General features: G+C 38.4%; 1 protein-coding gene across 4 annotated transcripts in view; it reads right to left on the bottom strand.

Moving 5' to 3' along the window:
* The window catches only part of SGCD (sarcoglycan delta), an 840,821-nt gene that overhangs the window by 496,415 nt on the left and 325,660 nt on the right, over positions 1-18,746 (bottom strand). For all 4 annotated transcript variants that reach the window (XM_064484486.1, XM_064484485.1, XM_010987254.3 and 1 more), the window contains exon 2: positions 18,395-18,558. The gene's annotated coding sequence lies outside the window, so the exon portion shown is untranslated. The remainder of the gene's footprint in view (positions 1-18,394; positions 18,559-18,746) is intronic.

Here is an 18,746-nt window from a genome sequence, read left to right as displayed (position 1 = left end):
GGGCAGACCAAGTAGGTGGGCTTCAGAGCCAGCCTTGTTGTAGAGAACAGCACAGCTTTTATGGAATTTTCTCATAGTATTTCATATATAAAAAGAGGTGAGGTGCAGATACTAACTACTATATATAAAACAGATGAACAACAAGGTCTTACTGTATAGCACAGAGAACTATATTCAATATCTTGTAATGGCTTATAATAAAAAAGAATATGAAGTGGTATACACACACACACACACAGACACATGAATTATGATGCTATACCCCAGAAATTAACACAACATTGTAAATTGACTATACTTCAATTAAAAATAAATAAATAAATAAAATTTTAAAAAAAGTGTTTTGCTGCTTTCCAAGTGCTTTCCAAGAAACATATGGGCTAGATAATCTTTGAAGCAGTGGTTCTCAAACTTGGCTACACTGGAAGCACCCCAAGGAGCTATGAAAATACTAATGCATGATGGGATTTAGTCCAGATTTAAATGGTCTTGGGTGTGGCCTAGACATCCCCTGGATATACACATACCTCTCCTTTCATTTGGCCTTGAATATATCCAAGACAAGGCCAAGGTCACCTACCAGTCTGCCGCCAGGCTACTCAACACAAAGATCCCATGAAGCATAAGGGAATAAAAAATTTCAATCCCATAAGGAGCAGAACTGCAGGAGAGTTTAGATTGTTAAAGAATGCCAGTGATATTTGCTTATTTTCTTGAAGACTTGATTTCTAATTACTTTCCTTCATGAAGATAGTAAAAGAAAATGTAAATGCAGTTTTATAAGAGTTATATAAAACCAAGGTCCATATAATAAAAACGCCGTAAGGTCCTGGATTCCCAAATACTGTCAGTAAGGAAACTAAAGTCCTGCTTTTGGCAGAAAGAAAAAAAATTTTTTTTGATTCACTTCACTATGACAGTTTCTTTCCAAGGTCATTGATATAAGACTTTCTGGCAAGTGTGAAACATTTCAGTTCACAGAGCAGAGAGAAAGTTGTACACCAGCAGGGCTTCCAGAACAAGGTTTGAAACATTTGAACAGGACAATCTTGCAACTTAAGCATGATCGCCTAGAAAAAAGCAAGTGCCATGAAAACACGCTGATTTGTGTTTATACCCAGAGAGGTTTAACATGTTTGGAAAATGGAGATTATACCATTTTCCTTCTCATACTTTTGTTAGTAAACACCCAGCAGGATCATTTTCTAACTATCTCAGAGAGAAAGAGAGCTCCTAACGTATTTTTGGTCAATAGAAGACGCATTGCATTTGGAGGGTATTAGGCTAAGTGAAAGACGTCAGACAGAGGAAGATAGATACTACATGTTACCACTTGTCTGCCAGAATCTAAAAAAGACAACATGTGAATATAACAAAAAAGAAACAGACTCACAGATACAGAGAACCAACTAGTGGTTACCAGAGAGGCAAGGGAAGGGGGAGGGGATTAAGAGGTACAAACTATGTACACAATAGATAGGCAACACATATATACTGCACAACACAGTGAATATAGCCAATATTTTATAATAACTTGAAATGGAATATGACCTTTAAAATTGTGAACAGCTGAAACTTATATAATATTGCACATCAGCTATACCTCGATAAAAATATTTTCAAAAATAAAAGGATATGTATTAACTGGGCAAAAGGTATTTTGGTTGCATTTTCTTCAACAAGCTATGATCTCAGTCAGTGCCATGCAACAGAACTAGAATGTAAGACATTTTATTTTTAATTTTCAAGCAGTCACATTAAAATGTAAAGAAAATGTGAAACTACTTTTAATAATATCTTTTAACCTGATATATCCAAAATATTACCATTTTTCAACAGGTGATCAATATTTAATATATGAAAAATAGGTGAAGTGCACAGGTATGTGAATTTATATCTCAATAAAGTTGTTAAAATTGTTAGAGATATTTCACATTTCTTTTTTTTTTTTTTTCAACTAAGTCTTGAAAATCTAATGTGTATTTCATACTCCCAGCACATCTCAGTTTGGACTTGTCATGTGCGTTTCAAGTGATGGATAATCATCCCTGGCCAGTGGCTCCCGATACTTGATTTAAATGATCCACATGTACAATGGCTTCCTCGGAGGAACTATCATGCACACTGAGGCTACTACCCCCGCCTTACCTCACGTGTCTATCCCAAATTCTCAGTAAACAACACCTGAAACTGTGGCTTACTTAGACCTTCATCCTTGTGTCAATCCAGGGAGGGAGGAGAAAAGGGGAAGTAGCAGGAATTGCTTGTGTTCCTCTCTCAGCCTCTCTCTCTCTGGCTCCTTCTGGCTTCTGTCCCCATTGGCTGCCCTTGATGGACTGAGATTTATATTATTGCATTCCTTAACGGTTTATGTCCTCTGTTCTCAGCTTAAATGCAGAGTAATAAAATGTTTTATATTTTTCTTTCCCCAAAATGTTTACCTTCTGAAGGCACTGTATTTTTCTATTCCAGTTAACATTAAGAGCCCTTGAGGTGCTAAAGTTTGCAACCATGAGGCTACATGAAATTAGCCTATACCTTAGAGTTTCTGAGAGTCCTTCCAGTTCATCACATCACAGAGGAAGTTTAAAGATCAGTGAGAGCCTTTTGGGAAAACCAGAACAATTACAGACCTATCTTTCAGAAAGTAAAACAAGATTGTTATTAGAGAAAGCAAGATTGCTGCCTGGCACTGCCTCCTCTCTCAAAATCAACGGGTTTTTAACAGATTCATAATAAAGAGAATCCACCAGTCCAGAGATCAGTGTGGTGAAGCCACAGTTTCTCCCCTAATGAAATCCAACATCCTCATATTATTCCCCACTTGCTATAGGCATTGTTAATCCGATGCCAAATTAATGCCTTTTTATAAAGGTCTGTACTACGTATGTGACATTGTACCAGTTGCTGAAGATAAACCGTCAAACAAGACAAACATCATCCTGTCCACTAAGGAAAACAACAGTCTGGTCGGCAATTATGACCATCATTTAGGGTTTCATGTACCTGATGACATCAGAGGATCAGGACACGTTGCCTGCATATAAAGGGCATGGAAGAGCCCGGTAGAGGGGCTTAATGAAGGCCTCTTACAGAATAAGCTGAGCATTGAGAGGTGTACAAAAGTTCCCTAAATGAAGGGCAGGCATATGGCTGGCAGGGTGGAGAAGCAGCCCAAGTGCTAGGCGAGCACAGGTGAAAGGCTGGAGCTGCCAGTGTGCTAGTTTACAGAAACCAAGAGGAGTCACAGAAAGAGGGGAGAGAAAGAATGAAATTAAGGATGGTGACGGGGTGGAACCCTGAAGACAAGGAAGAGCCTCGTAAACTGTGATAAAGCCTTTGCCCTTTACCCTAACTCTAACAGGAAGCCACTGAAGGGTTTCAAACAAAGAAAAGATGTGACTGGGCCTGCATTTTAAAAAGATCAGTCCAGCTGCAGTGTGGTGGACGAATGAGAGAACAGGATGATTGCAGGGAGATCACCTAGGAAGCTAAAAAGGTCTTTGTTTTCAAGACTTAGGCCTGGGTGGTAAACTGGCTCCCCAGAGAATGGAGTCTGTCAGTACAACTCATTTAGTCCACAGACCAGGCTGAGAATGAGGCAAGTGCATATACAAATCTGCATTTCCGGCATCTGATGAAAGAGGGCCCCGGACACCGCAGGCTCAGTGACGTACCCAAAAGCCACTGGCTGAAGCAGAGCAGTGCTGGCCTCTTGCAGGCAGAGCCCAGCCCTCCAGCACCTCATGGGCCCTACCTTGCCATGTCACCTTATTTCTGGCCCCTTCTCCAGCCTCTTTACAAACTAGAACTTGACCTTCACTGGACAGCCATCTAGTCATCAAACTCAAGATGGAGAGCTTTAAGGACTAAACTGGTGCACAGCCCATCACCAGGGCTGTCCGAGACTGGCAAAGGGGTGCCAAGGGGGGAGCACAGCCTCTGGCACCCTGAGATAAGCTGTCAGTCTTGATGCTAGAATGATGCACAAAAGCATCTGGACAGTAGCATCCAAGACAGAATTCAGTGTGTTTATCACAGTATACAGTAAGTTTAACTTGAAAGACCACGGTTCAGTTACGTCAACAGGAGTCCATCTAAGCTGCTTCAAATAAGACCTTTAATTGGGGGCTGGCAGGGGAAGACATATACAACAGAAAATAGTGTAGATGTCAAACAGCTGCTAGGACTTTTCAACATCTTCTCCTGATTAGACATAACTTTTTAGACTCTTGAAGCTGACCAGAAATTCTATGTATTCAGTAAAACAGGACAAGCCAAAAGGCATTCCAGTTTCCAGGTGCTATGTCTGCATTTGGTACATGTGGGAGAGGGGCCGTTCTACCAGCAGGGAAAAAAAAAGTTATGACTATGGGTTTTAAGAAAGTACAAGTGATCCCATTTTCTAGCCCCAAGTGTGAAATAAACAGGAAGACAGTTCCTCCCTGAAACCTTCCCGTTTGTCTCATTCAAGAGTATGTTTGGCATTAAGATGAAAGGTTTACAAAAGATCTAAGAAAGAGATGGGGCTTCAGCAAGTCATTTAACCTGGCAGTCCTCCTGTGTGAATTTTATTTCCTTTAACGTCTGAATGCAACTGCATTCAAAGGCAGCAGAATTCCCCCCAGCTATTTACGGGACAACTTGCAAACTGCCCTGTCAACAGACTGTGTAGGCGAGTTCAGCTTTCTCCTTCTAGCTGCTCATTTGCTGATCTTTCCTCTCCTGTGTTCTCATCTCTAATTCCCTGTCTTTGCATTATAAAGACAGCCAATAACTTTTTAAAGTTAAATCATTATTTCAACAAATATCTTGAGAATTTACCATGTAGAAGGCCTGTGCCCAGCAAGCTTGCTTTTCAGTAGGGAGGAAGCAAGCAAGGAAAAATGAACCACTGTCATAATGTTGTTGCCGGAGCAGAGGTTGGCTTTGCAGACGCACACAGAGGGCGAAGGAAAAATCAGATGGTGAGAGGATCAGGAGAACTTTCTTGGGATACTACTTGAGATTTTTTTTTTTAGAAAGAAACGTTACCTAAAACTGGGCAATCAAGAGAGTAAAATGTGCCCTTTCAAAGTTAGACTTGGACATGGGTTAACAAACTCACCTAAGGATTAGTAACACGCTAAGAGAATTTATCAGTGTTCAACTTTGCAATTTCAACTAGTTCAGGAGAGCTCAGACTCTGAGAAGCTACTTGTTAACATGCAGAGTTATGACCTGTGGAAAAGACCCTCTAAAGGTGACAGCTTGATTTCTCTATAGGATGAATCCGTTTTGCCTCTCATTCAAGTTCATTTCCAAACACGTTTTGCGATGGACTACACAGATACTCTGTTCCTTTAAAATGCTCTTTGATCTGGGTTTTCTCTTTTCCTATTATTCTCATTCATTAGTGAGTTGAATAAAACCTCTGACATAGACTCATTACATGTTTGGATGAGTCATGGTCATCATTTTTGAATCGTATACTCTGACAAAATGAGTATTTGAGGGTCAGGAGGCATCTCCCTGGAAGCCAGAGTAGATTCCTTCTTTTAAATATTTTCCCCAAAAAGAACATACGTACTGGGCAAAAAAAGAAAATATGCTGAAATACAAGAGTTCACTTCCTCACTCTCCCCATCTGGGCTTCCAGAAACCATGAGCCATCTTTAACAGCCCTTGTGCTTAATTCTCTGGTGGTGGTCTCACTAACTCTTCTTCTGAAGACTTGTAATACTTTCTCATAATCTACCTTTTTAGTATATTGTCTGTTAACTCTATGAAATATAAGGATTTCACTTACTCCTCTATTTTATTCTTCTGTAGCTATATTTGTTCCTTTAAGTAACATATCTAAAACTCTGTCTTGTTTCACTAACCCCAGGGGGAAAATATCTCATCTTCCCATTTCATTAAAGATATTCATGCAAGTACCTTTCCTTCAGCTCGTGACCTATAAGTATCTGTCAGTCTTGCCCTTACTTTCATCGTCAAGGTTTTATAACATTTGGTTAACTTGCTTGTGTGTTTGCTTTATGAGCTGATTCTAAAACTGGAAAAGAGAGTTTATGATGACTTACGTAAATTGTTGACTGGAGAGGCAGATCGTACACCAAGATGCAATTTATTTATCTTTGGATTTGATGTCATAACCCCTAGACCACAAAGCTTAAATGCTATTATTGTTATGCTTCTGATTTGGACCATGGTTTCCTTGTACAATTTTTGTTATTGTTCTTGAGTTGGTATTTGTTATTGAGTCTGTGGTTTGAAATTGTTAGTCTTTTCTCTTCTTTAAAGACAACACACAAGCTTTCTTCACAGCCCAACAATTTGACTCGCTGGCTAAACTCTCTCTCGGTAGGAATCTGCTTCAGTTTTCTGCTTGAAGGCCTCTTAAGAGTTCTGGGACTTCTTCAGTTTTGACCAAAAACTTTTTAGACTCGCACAACCATCATGTTTGACTTTCTGGAGAGGCTTTTCATTAGCGTCACCATTTCTTGATACCTTTAAGAATTCTTTCCCAAATTTCATTCTTAATTGCCAGGAATCTAGCCAGAAAGGGTGCATGAAGACGACCAGAGTTCTTGATGCTTTAAAAATGCCTTTATCTTGTTCTCATTTACAGTTTGGCTTAGAGCTGAATTCTAGGCTCAATATAGTTTTTTCCTGAGAAAATACAAGAAACTGCTCCATGTTTTTCTTCTTGTCTCTAGTGTTGCTCATGAAAAGTTTGATACTAGTTTACAAATAATTTCTTTTTCTAGGAGGTTTTTTTTTTCTCCCTCTTCCAGAAGCTTTTAAGATCCTTTTATTCTTAGAATTTTGAAAACTGAAGTTGATACACCAGGAACATTTGTTTACTTTCCATTTATGTCACTTGGCTTGTGATGTGTAAATTTAACCCACTGTCTCCCTAGAACAATGTGTAAATTTAACTCACTGTCTCCCTAGAACAATGTTTTAAAATTTGATAGTCAAATATCCCCCACTCCCCAAATTTATCTGTCTTCTCTGGAGGTCCTTTTAATGGGATCTCTGCATTGATCTACTATAGTTGACTCTTTATTTCTACCAAATTTTGTCTTTTCAATGTCCTAAGAGATTTATACTTTATTTTTCAACCCTTTCATTGATTAAAAATTACCTAATTTACAAGAGATACTTCTTACTAATTTTTCCTTTCTTATACTGTTCTGTGCTTATCTTACAGATGCATTATCTTTCTTACTATTATCAAGGATACTGATAAGTCCATTTTAAATATAGTCTTCTGCCCTCATATTAGTTTTTTTTTGTGATGATCGCACATCATTTATTAGTAATATTTGTCCTTTTATCATGATTATGTTTTTCTCTCCTCTGCAACTGATTTTCTGAAAGTCAGATGGTCATTTTTTATTTAAGAATGGGGAGTAAAAGTTTCACTTATGATTAGGATGTGAAGTACACGAACAAATGTCACTCTTGCTACAACTATAACAACTAGTCAGTTAAAACTAGCATACACCTTTCTTTGAAGACATTGACTCTAAGTGTAGTAAGCCAGAAAGACAAAGAGAAATACCATATGCTATCACTTATATGTGGAATCTTAAAAAAAAAGAGGACACTAATGAACTCATCTACAGAACAGAAACAGACTCACAGACAGGGGGAAGGGAGTGGGAAGGGATAAATTTAGGAGTCTGAGATTTGCAAATGTTAACCACTTTATCTGAAAATAGATTTTAAAAATTTCTTCTGTATAGCACAAGGAACTATATTCAATAATTCAATATCCTATAATAACTTTTAATGAAAAAGAATATGAAAAAAATGAGTATGTGTATATATGTATATTTATATATATGCATGACTGGGACATTGTGCTGTACACTAGAAATTGACACATTGAAACTGACTATACTTCAATTCAAAAAAAAAAAAGACATTGAAGAGCCACAGACTCAAAGGAATCCAAAAGAATCACACTCCACAGGATGATTTCATACTTGAGAGCAATTGCTGAGGCTAGTAGGGTGGGCAGAGCAAGGAGGGCCTTTGCTTTGAGTCGGGGAAACTAGTCAAATTTCTGATGAACCTATAAGCCACTGTGTTCAACTTGACACTAAAACAGCCCAAAATGAAAAATTAATTCCACAGTCCTAAGTGAAAAACCAAGAGCCATAAAGCTTCTAGAAGAAAACCTAGGAGACTATCCTTGTGATTTTGAGTCAGTCAGTCCAAGCTTTTTTGGTAAATACAAAAACCACAGATCATAAACTGAAAATATGAATACACTGGACTTCACCAAAATTAAAAACTCTTGCCATTAAGAAGACACCATTAAGACAATGAAAAAATCAAGTAACAGACTGGAAGAACCTATCTGCAATATGAAAAAGACACAGAACTTATATCCAGAATATTTAAAGAGCTCCTACAACTCAAAACACAAGAAGTATTAGGTCAAAAACTTGAACAGATTCTCGACAAAAGATACATGAATGACCAACAAGCACAAGTTAAAGGGTTTAACATTAGCCAAGAGGGAAATGCAAATTAAAACAAGAGATACAATTTCACATAACTAGAATGGGTAAAATCAACAAGGCTAACAGTACGGTTGATAGCAGGCAGACAGAACAGCTGGATCTCTCACACATTTCTTGGGAGGATACAGGGTGGGAGTGAACTACATTGAAGAACCATTTGGCTTATGTTTAAGTCTTTAAGCCATTTTGAGTTTATTTTTGTGTATAGTGTGAGGGAGTGTTCTAACTTCATTTACATGTGGCTGTCCAGTTTTCCCAGTATCATCTGCTGAAGAGACTGTCTTTACTCCACTGTATGTTCTTGCCTCCTTTGTCAAAGGTTAACTGACCAAATTTGTGGGTTTATTTCTGGGCTCTCTGTTATAGCTATAACTTACATGTGGAATCTAAAAAATAAAAGACAAATGAACTTACTTATAAAACAGAAACAGACTCACTGACATAGAAAACAAACTTATGGTTATGGGGGCGGGGGGAGAGATAAATTGGGAGTTTGAGATTTTCAGATACTACCTACTACATATAAAACAGATAAACAACAAGTTCATACTGTATAGCACAGGGAACTATATTCAATATCGTGTAGTAACTTAGGGTGATAAAGAATAATATGAAAACAAATATATGTATGTTCATGTATGACTGAAGCATTACGCTGTACACCAGAAATTGACACAACATTGTAAGCTGATTATATTTCAGTAAATATATATATAATTACTAATAAAGATACTGAATTGCAAAAAAGGAACAATATGGTGGTTCCTTATAAAAGTAAATAAATACCTACCCCATGACTCAACAATTCTACTCTTTGATATTGACCTCAAAGAAATTAAAATTAATGTCTGCACAATGATTTATTCACAGATGTTTACATTAGCATGATTTTTTATTATTTTCCAACTGGAAACAGCCCAGATATCCACCAAAAGGAGAATGAAGAAAAATTATGACATATTCACACAATGACACTTGTGAGAAATAATAATGAACATACTAATACAAGAGCAAGAATATATCTCAAAACCATCATGCTGCATGAAGTCAAAGACAGAAGAATATATCCTGTAAGACCATTTATAAGTCATTAAAAGAGGCTGATCACTACTTAAAATTAGGGTCACAATGCCTTCTACATCACTTCTGGAAGGGTTCTAAACTTTTAATCCATGGACGAAGTTAAGTGGATCTAAACACAACCTGAAATTGTATACAGACCATGTATATGTACATGTGGTCATCCCTTTCTGGGAAGAAATTCTGCGGTTACATTATAGAAACTGGTACAATGTAATATAATTGAAAAAAGATGTTAGAAAATTAGTGACCACAACAAATGGATTATATTTGTTTCTGGGCAAGGGAGCTTTTACCAGCTCTATTATGGTTATAAATCAATTTTCCATCGGACTTTTATATGTTGTTTGTTAGACCAACAATAATGACGTCAAAATGTTGTCTGTAGGAAGACACCACCTGTCAGAGATACAATTAAGAGGTCTTTGCCACTAAACCTAGCCTTTAGGAGTCTAAAATGGTACAAAAGTGGTCTGTTACAAAAATGTTTTAAAACCTGAAAAATTTCAAGGGATATTAACATTGATTTATACAAAATTCAAACTATAGAAATGGCTTTCCAAACATTCCATATGTGGTAAAATGTTGCAGAAGTGCTTCTTGACTTCTGAAGTCTTAATGGATCAAGACTGGTAGCTTGTTAAACTTTCCCAGAATTCTAATAAAAGATCCATAATCTCTCAAATAAGTTATACTTCAGAAATAAGGAAGGTAGAGAGTCCTTAAATGTATTTTCTCTGAAAGCAATCAGGTCGTGACCTTGAAAAGAGTAACTGGAAGCTCTGGGAAAAAAAAATCTTCCAGTCCAGAAATGGCAAATGGGTTTTAGCTTCCATGCTAATATAAATTAATATCAATATTCAATTACTTTCAAATAACACAGTAAAGTCTGATGGAAAATTGATATATAATAATAATACAGGTAAAAGCTCCCTTCCCCAGAAACAGAAATATAACCATTCATTGTGGTCACTAATTTTATGACATTCTTCTTCAATCACATTACATTTCTGGAGTGACATGCAGGGAGTATTCTAGGACTCCTGAGCTGGGATTGACTAGTGATGTCTGTCAAGAGTGCAGGAAAGGTGGGAGGTAGTACATGTGCTAGGTGTGTGTGAGCCCTGGCCCAGTCAGAATGATGAAGACTTAATAAAGGCTGCAAAGCACAGTCCTGCATAAGAAAGAAAGATAATAAGAATAGCTATGTTTGCCAGGAAGAAATTAAGGATAGAAGATCCCTAAGATATACTATGTACATGGAAATATCAGGTCAAGCAAGTGGAAATCACAACTACAATTAAAAACCACCACAAATAAAAGAACTTAAAAATCCTAAAAGAACCAGGAGAAAATTACCTATTTCTAAATTAAATCCATTTTGCAATATATTGACACACACTTTCCCCATTCCAATGCCTGTTGAGGACCTACTATGTTCCAGGCAGAGCTGAGAAATAGAAGATACATTCATTAAAAAAGGTCTGTCTTGAAGATCTTGCTTTCCATTGAGGAAGAGTGACTTATACACACAATTATAATAACTTCTCTTCATAGTAAGGTATAGGGCAGATTTGAAGAAAGTGCAATAAAATGAAAAGTGAAGAAGTGACATATGGCTCAAGGAAGTCCCAGAAGACTTGCAGTGAACTGGATCTTGGGGGGGTGGGGTGGGTAGGGATGACAAAAGGACCAGCAGCTGCAAAGTAGTGGTGATAAAAAAGAACATGGCATGTTTTTAGAAAAATGGAGAGGGTCACTGAAGCTCATAGAAAGCCTGGGGTTGGGGAGAGGTAGGGAAACAGCAGAAAGAGATGATGCAAAAGGGCAGAATGAAATGGGAAGATTGTGTGTTGTACTCAAAGGTCTGGATAGCTCTTTAGGCAATGGGGTGGTAGAGTTTTCCAGATGTTTTCGAAAACACTTTATTTCTATTTGAACTTCACAACAGATCTATGGGATGGGCATAGATCAACTCTGCAATCCAGGCTAAAGCTGAGGAAAATGCTGCGGTGAACACCCAAAAAGGTGTCATGAATAAGTAATGCCAACATGGGGGTGGGTTTAGCAGCAAAGCAAAGGGGAAGCGATATGCAAGCTAAAAAGAAAGTCTTTCTGAGGGGATCACTTGGAGACATGAAGCTGCAGGGTATAGACTTTTAGCTTACATTAGATTTGCCTAGTTATGAGAACAACCCATGAGAAATTGCAGGGAAAATTCAAACCCCCATATTTGCCATCATTGGTGGTGGTGGTAATGGTGGAGGGAGGGTGTTTTAACCTGGCAAATAAGACCTAAATCTGGACAGGTTTGGAACACAGCAACCAATCCAATTTTGTTAGTTTCAAAGGCCTTGGGTAAAATTCTGCTGAAGTAAACAAAGAGACTGCAAAACAAAATACTCCAGGGGAGAAACACATATCTCTTCTTTAGTAACTGTCAAAAGGAGACCATTCCTAAAATGGTAGCTGTTTGAATTAGAAAAAGAAGGGCAAAAACGGTGCTGCCACGTTCAGATGTATTAAAAGCATCAAAGAACATTAAAGCAGGTTTCTTTTAGTAGGTTTGCTTTAGGGCAGGGTAAAAAGTTCTGTGAGTACAGCCAGGCTTATTCATAGGCATTTTTAAGGGCTCAACCCAAAGAGATTTTCTTACTCTACCAGGGTGATTTTAAGAAACTTAGTTAACCTTTCTGTTCCTCAGTTTCCCCATCTGTAAAATGAAATAATCTCTTAAGAGCTTTATTGGAGGCAGAAAGGAAAAAATAAAGCCCTCTAGAAACTACAGACGGAACAACTAGATAACACCACAGAAAGGTGTTCTAAATGGGACTCTGAAATCTCATGGCATAGAGTAAGTGCTAAAAACAAGTCTTGTATAGAATTTTTATAATCTCTTCAGCTCAAATCTGTTTGGACTTCAGTAGTCCATGTTTGAATCATCTTCGCAGGCAACTGTCAGACATGTCCAGACAATGTTGCTGCGCCAGATTATATGAAATTAAATGCAACATGATTTGTTGAAATCTAGGATATCCTCACGCGTAGTTGACCCAAACTCCCATTTTTCATATGAGGAAACTGAAAACCAGGAGTGGACAGGTGTTATGTAAATCATAAGTAGCAAACTTGGCACCATCTCTGGCTCATGATAGGTGCTCACCATATATTGGGTGAATAAAAGAAACAAATAATGCCAGCTGTAGGAAGTTACACCCTGGATCCCCCAGCAAGAGTCTTCTCTTTTCAGAAAGCTGTTCTGCTGATGCTTTTGTGTTTGACACTAAGATATTCATTATCTGAGATGAAATTTCAATGCATGATGAATTTCAGGGTAAATTCAGTGAGGGCCGAGGAAAACCATAAGGGAAGAGCCGTCAGGGGATGTGATACGTCAGGCACTATTCTGCTGATATGCAGGGAGGCACAGAGAAAGTACAAAAAACCATTTCCACATCCAAGGAAACAGGCCAGGGCAAAAATGATCCACAAAAATACCAACACTTGCATAAAACCAGCATAAGAAAGAATTTACTGATAAGAATGGTTCCAAAGGAAGAAACACACCTCACACTCACACAGCCCCCTGACAGTATCAGCAGGGTTCTTTCTTACCCTTATCCCTCACCTCACCACGCTTAGGGGTAACGATCCAAACAGTGACAAAAAATATTCTTAAAAGCAGCTTTTAATTTCCCTTTGATAACATTTTTGGAGGTGTCTGGAGATTTTTCTACCTTATAGAGCAAGTTGGTAACAGACTAATTTGTAATTTATAAGGAAAGCACTGCTAGCGTGCATGTATTTGTAACACCTCTGATTATAACATTTTTACCCTGGAAATTGAGACTCTAAAAAGCACAGCTAAAATAAAGACTTATGTCCAAGTCTCATGAAAACGATTATGACAGTATCACAAATTGGGGAGGCACGTAAAGGAATTCAGCTCCTAACCATTCCCCAGACAATTAACCTTGCTGATATCCATTAAACATGCTAAATAGTTTCAACTCCTATTCAGTCCCTCTGGACAGGTAAAATGTAACATCTACATTGAATGACAGTTTTTTCCACAATACAATTTCCTGTATATTAATTAAATGATTTTTTTTTTTGGCAACAAGGTCAAGTTCTTTCTGAGTGTCCAAATTCTTATAGTGAAACTGATACGGTTTTTAGAAAATCAAAGCATGTTGCTTTCAGCTAAAATTAAATGAATGCAGAGATATACACAGTGACTCAGAGGCCATGTAAAAGGAATAAAATGTTTTTCTCTTGCTTAGGAATGTCATATGATGTCTCAGAACCAAACCAGCAGCTTAACATTTACACAGGGATTGTAAGGAACCTGCATACGCCAACACTTTGCAAACATAATTTCACTTAAGTGTCACTTTGACTCTATCACGTAGGCAGGCATGAGAATCACCCTCAGCCCACCAATAAAGAAACTGAGGCTGGGAGCAGTTCAGCGACTTGCCACGGGTTACCCATCCAGAAAGCGGACGAGCCTGCACTTAAACCCAGGCAGCCTCACTCTAGTGCTTTTTATAAAATGATTCTGCCTCTGGCAGTCATCAGACAGTCATACCATGTTCTCGTAACTGCGTGTTTTAAGGTTTCTGATACTACTATTTATATTATATTCTGTAATCTAGAAGGATCACCCTGAGAACACAGACCTGTGTGAGTGCCTTAAAGCAACGATCCCTGAAGGCAGTAGTAACATTTGCTGCTCGCTTTTTATCGCCAACCCCTACAACCCCAGTTACCCAGAAAATACCTAACCTGTCTATTTAATAACCTCTGTCCCTCACTGGCCATCCTGGTAGCATCTTGCAGGGGACTTCTGCCTCACAGTTGATCAAGAATTAAAATAGAGCCAGGGAATTTATGACAAAAGTGTAACTTGGGGGTTAAGGTATGTTTTGGAGGTAAGCATGTCTGGGGCTCTTGAATTCAGTTTCTGTGACCAAGCAGTATGATTTGAAGCCCATTACCTTACTTTCCTCACTCTCAGTTTCCACATCGGTCAAGTGGTATTATAATACCAACCCCAGAGTCGTTCCTATGATTAAATGAGTATTTACATATTAAGAACAGTCCTTTCGACAAAGTACTCAAAAAAGTGGAAGTTCAAAAAATTGTTTTACACATTTTAACATATGTAATTCACACAGTGAAGGGTTTAGTGAATTTGCCATCTAAGCAGTTTTAACAAATGACTATCAAGACACACAACGTTTTCATGACCCCAGAAATCTCCCTTGGTGCCTTTCCCAGGTCATCCCCCCCCACCAGAGCCAGGCACTGATCTGATTCCTGTCATCATACAGTTCTGACTATTCCATAATTTCACAATTATAAATCATGAAGTAAGTATTTCTGGGTATTTAGCTTCTTTCACTCATACTGACTTTGAGATTCATCCGTGTTGGAACGTCTATCGACAGAACGTTGCTGATGGGCATTCTATTTTAGGAATTTATCAGAGCTCACTGCTTGTGTTTACTGGCCATTCTTCATGGTGCTTTATGAAGCGTTCTTCATGTATATATTAGATGTATATGTTGTAAATACTGTCTGTGGGTCATGGGGTTTATTTTCTTAGTGATGCTTTCTATCGAGTAGATGTTTTTAATGTGTTCTTCTTCTTACAGTTGGTGCTTCTGGTGTCCTTTATGAGAAATCTCTGCCGCCCGAAGCTGCAAAGCTATTCTAACTTTTCTACTGTGTTGTTGGACCTTCTGTGTTTCAGCCTGTGATCTGACCCAAACTGATTTCTGGTATGGAGTGAGGTAGGGGTTTAGATTCTTTACTTTTCATACAAACATCCAGTTGTTCCAGCACTATTTGTTGAAGAAGTTTTCCTATCCCAAGGAATTGTTTTGGTGCCCTTGCCAAAATCTAGTTGACTATACAAATGTGTATCTATTTCAGAACCCCATTCTGTCCCATTGACCCATTTATGTGTAACAACAGTTATACTAGCATTAAGTTTTATTATTTTTATATCTGTTTTTCCACTTTCTAAATTTCAAATGCAGTAATTAAAACCTAAGTAACTTTGCTTTAGGTATTTGAAAAAGTTTTTTCCCCCTTAAATACCATATATATTCATAAATACAGGTGTATGTGTTTATAGACACACACACACTTAGGTATATTAATCATTAATACTCTTAGAGCATCCTAGTTTTTAGACATGAGATGTTTTTAAAAATGCCCTTTTTCAGAGACCAGGGAACAGATTTAACTGTGCTTTTCAAATTTTAGCAAAATATCTGAATTACATGAAGAGCATGTTAAAAACAGATTCCTGGACCTCACACTCCAAGAGCCTCTGTTTAATGAGCAGGGTAAAGAGCCTGAGAGTCTGCATACCTGACAAGTGTAGGTGATGCTGAGGCTGCTGGCTGATGGACCACACTTTGAACAGTAATGGCTTAGAAAAACTCAACGGCTTTTCTAATACTCAGGCAGGAGTGCGATTTGTCTTTTCTAAAGTCTGAGCCCATCGTCTCTATACCGTCTTCACTTGAAAAAACATCTGAGAAATCCGCTCCATGCGCTGGAGCATGAGAGCCAGGAAACATTATGGTAGATTGATGGACCAACATTGCCTCTCTTCCTTCCTTCCTGGAAACTGAGTGTTGGTCTGTGAGCAGGGGCAGGAATATCCCTGTACACCTGATAGCCAAATCTAGCCCTGTGATGAACACGTCCTGCAAAGTAGCATTTCTTTCCCCTGCATCCTTCGTCAATAATCAGAGCTTTATTTTCTCCTGAAGGGTTGACTGGTCTCTAAACCAGGAACATTTTTATGACCAAGTCCTTCAAATCCTTCAAAAGTTTCTCTGCTGAATTTATGTTTTAAACAGTTGGCATCTCAGCGAATATTCCTGACAGTACACAGGCATTCTGAATTAAAGATCAACACTCTCAAAGCCAAAAACTCAGTCATCAAAGTCCCAACGCAAACCCCTAAGCTTCTGTAGGTTTTTAGGACAGCAGAGAAGAGCTTTTGTAGCTTTCCTTTCCAACAGATCAAGGACGTGTGGGCAGAGAAAGGCACCACAACTGTACATCTATTATGTAGAATGTTTACATGGTGCAAGGGCTCAAAAATATGCACTGTAGGTTTTTCCTTTCTGATTGTCAAATTACCTTTTTGGCCTTTGAAACCATGTTAATGGAAAAAGAATTCACAAATAGTATTCACATTCAAACTGCTTTAAAGATACCCTTTGATTCAAAAAGGGAAAAATAATTCATCTCCTTTGCAAAAATCCTTTTTAAAAAACTATGAATAAAGGGGAAGAGGAGAGTTTGAAATACCACCCTCACATTTTTACCAGTTGCTTAGCACTCTTTCAGAGAAACCATGAGCGAAGTTAAAATCAGACCTCAGTATACGGGCATTAAAGGATTTTACAAAAACCAGAAAGTATATATGCCTCATCCTCAAAGGAAGGTCTATTCATGATCGGCTGAAAGTATGCACCGCACCTACTCCAGCAATGAGCAATTCAGAGATACAATGAGAGCAAATCAAAGCAGGTCTGTGGCTGTAACTAATGTGACTTTCATCAGCTCTGGACCTCCACATTGCACAAACGATGACAAGCTAGGAGGTCTATGAAGCCCTGAAAAGGGAGCCAACTCAACATCTTAGTTTTCTTTGGGTGAATGAGAGCTTTATTTTTTTTCTTTGAAGGAAATGAAAGTGACAGTCAAGAGAATGTCAGAGACATTCTCCAATTTCTCCTGGATATGCCATGTGGTCCTAGGCTGTTAAACCCTGTTTCCCCAGTGCTTTTGACCAGCACCATACACAGTCTCACTATTCCACATGACAGGTGAGCACACACTTAAATTCGAATACGTCTGTTAAAGAGTCTGGCCCCTGACCCTTCCTTGCTACATCATCATTAGAAAACCTTTTTACCTGTCTCTCCTCTGGTTTCCCACAACACAAATCCCCATTCTGGATGGTTGTTACCAGTTGTGCTTGTGACTTTGTTTCCCCCAAACCCTACAGCACAATGCCTGACTGACAATAAGCACACGATTAGCAGTAGTTTCTGTAGGATTCGCTCCCTCCATCTGTCCTGTCCCTCTTTCCCCACCACCCTTCATATATAAAGATTTTATACACACACGTATATATAGAGAACAATCAGGTGCCACTCAACAAATTGTATGCATGTATTACACGTGTGTATACATACACACACACGCACACACACAATGATTATCCTTGTAACCAGAAAAAAAAAAGGAAGCTCTTTATCCGACTTAGAATCTGCCCCAGCATAGGTACGTATCCAAAAGAAATAAAAAGACAACTCCCTCCAAAACCATAAGATACAATACGTTTTGCTGAAAGCTCCCCGTGGACACACAGAGTGGGAATCAACAGTGTATTACATGCACCACTTCTTTACTTACCTGTAGACCTGAAATTTTATCACATAGGCACTACCCCGATTTCTTTTTTCTTTCTCTCAGAGACACCTGCATAAATTTCTCCTCATGCTTTGACTTACTGCCCTCTGATCAGCTCTATTATTGAGACAGTGCAGCCCTCAGCTTCCCCTGTTGTGTTTTTACCCATCCCACCACATCCCACAAGCTGGTAACAGAAGATCAGATCATTGCTTAAAAGGAGGAAGGGAGGAAGAAAAGAGAAAAAGAAAAGGGGGGATGAAGACCAGAAAAGGCTGTGAAAATGACTACATAACGTTACATCTGTTTGTCTTAAAAGAGATATCAAAGCCACAAGTCCGTACCTTAGCAGTCCAACTCTTCTTGAATCTTGAACACAAATTTCAGGGCAACATTGGGGTTGAGATAATCCACTCAGGCCACCACCAAAGGGATGGTTTTCTTAACCTCCACACAGGTTCCTGTACAGCCTTCTTCAAGCCCCGGAGGATGGAGGTTTCTTCCAGGTCTACAAAAAAATCACATGTAAAAGAAGATATTCAAAACAACAACAACAACAGAACAGTGATATTAATTTCAAGATAATTTGATTTGAAGAAATTAGACAAAAGATACATTATATTCTGACTGGCATAAAAAGGCATAGTACCGGAATAGATTCAGTCTTGATCCTACAAAATCACACAGAATCAGAAA

The sequence above is a fragment of the Camelus dromedarius genome, chromosome 3, assembly GCF_036321535.1.
Source record: "Camelus dromedarius isolate mCamDro1 chromosome 3, mCamDro1.pat, whole genome shotgun sequence".
Lineage (NCBI taxonomy): Eukaryota > Metazoa > Chordata > Mammalia > Artiodactyla > Camelidae > Camelus > Camelus dromedarius.
This window is presented reverse-complemented; position numbering and strand designations above follow the sequence as displayed.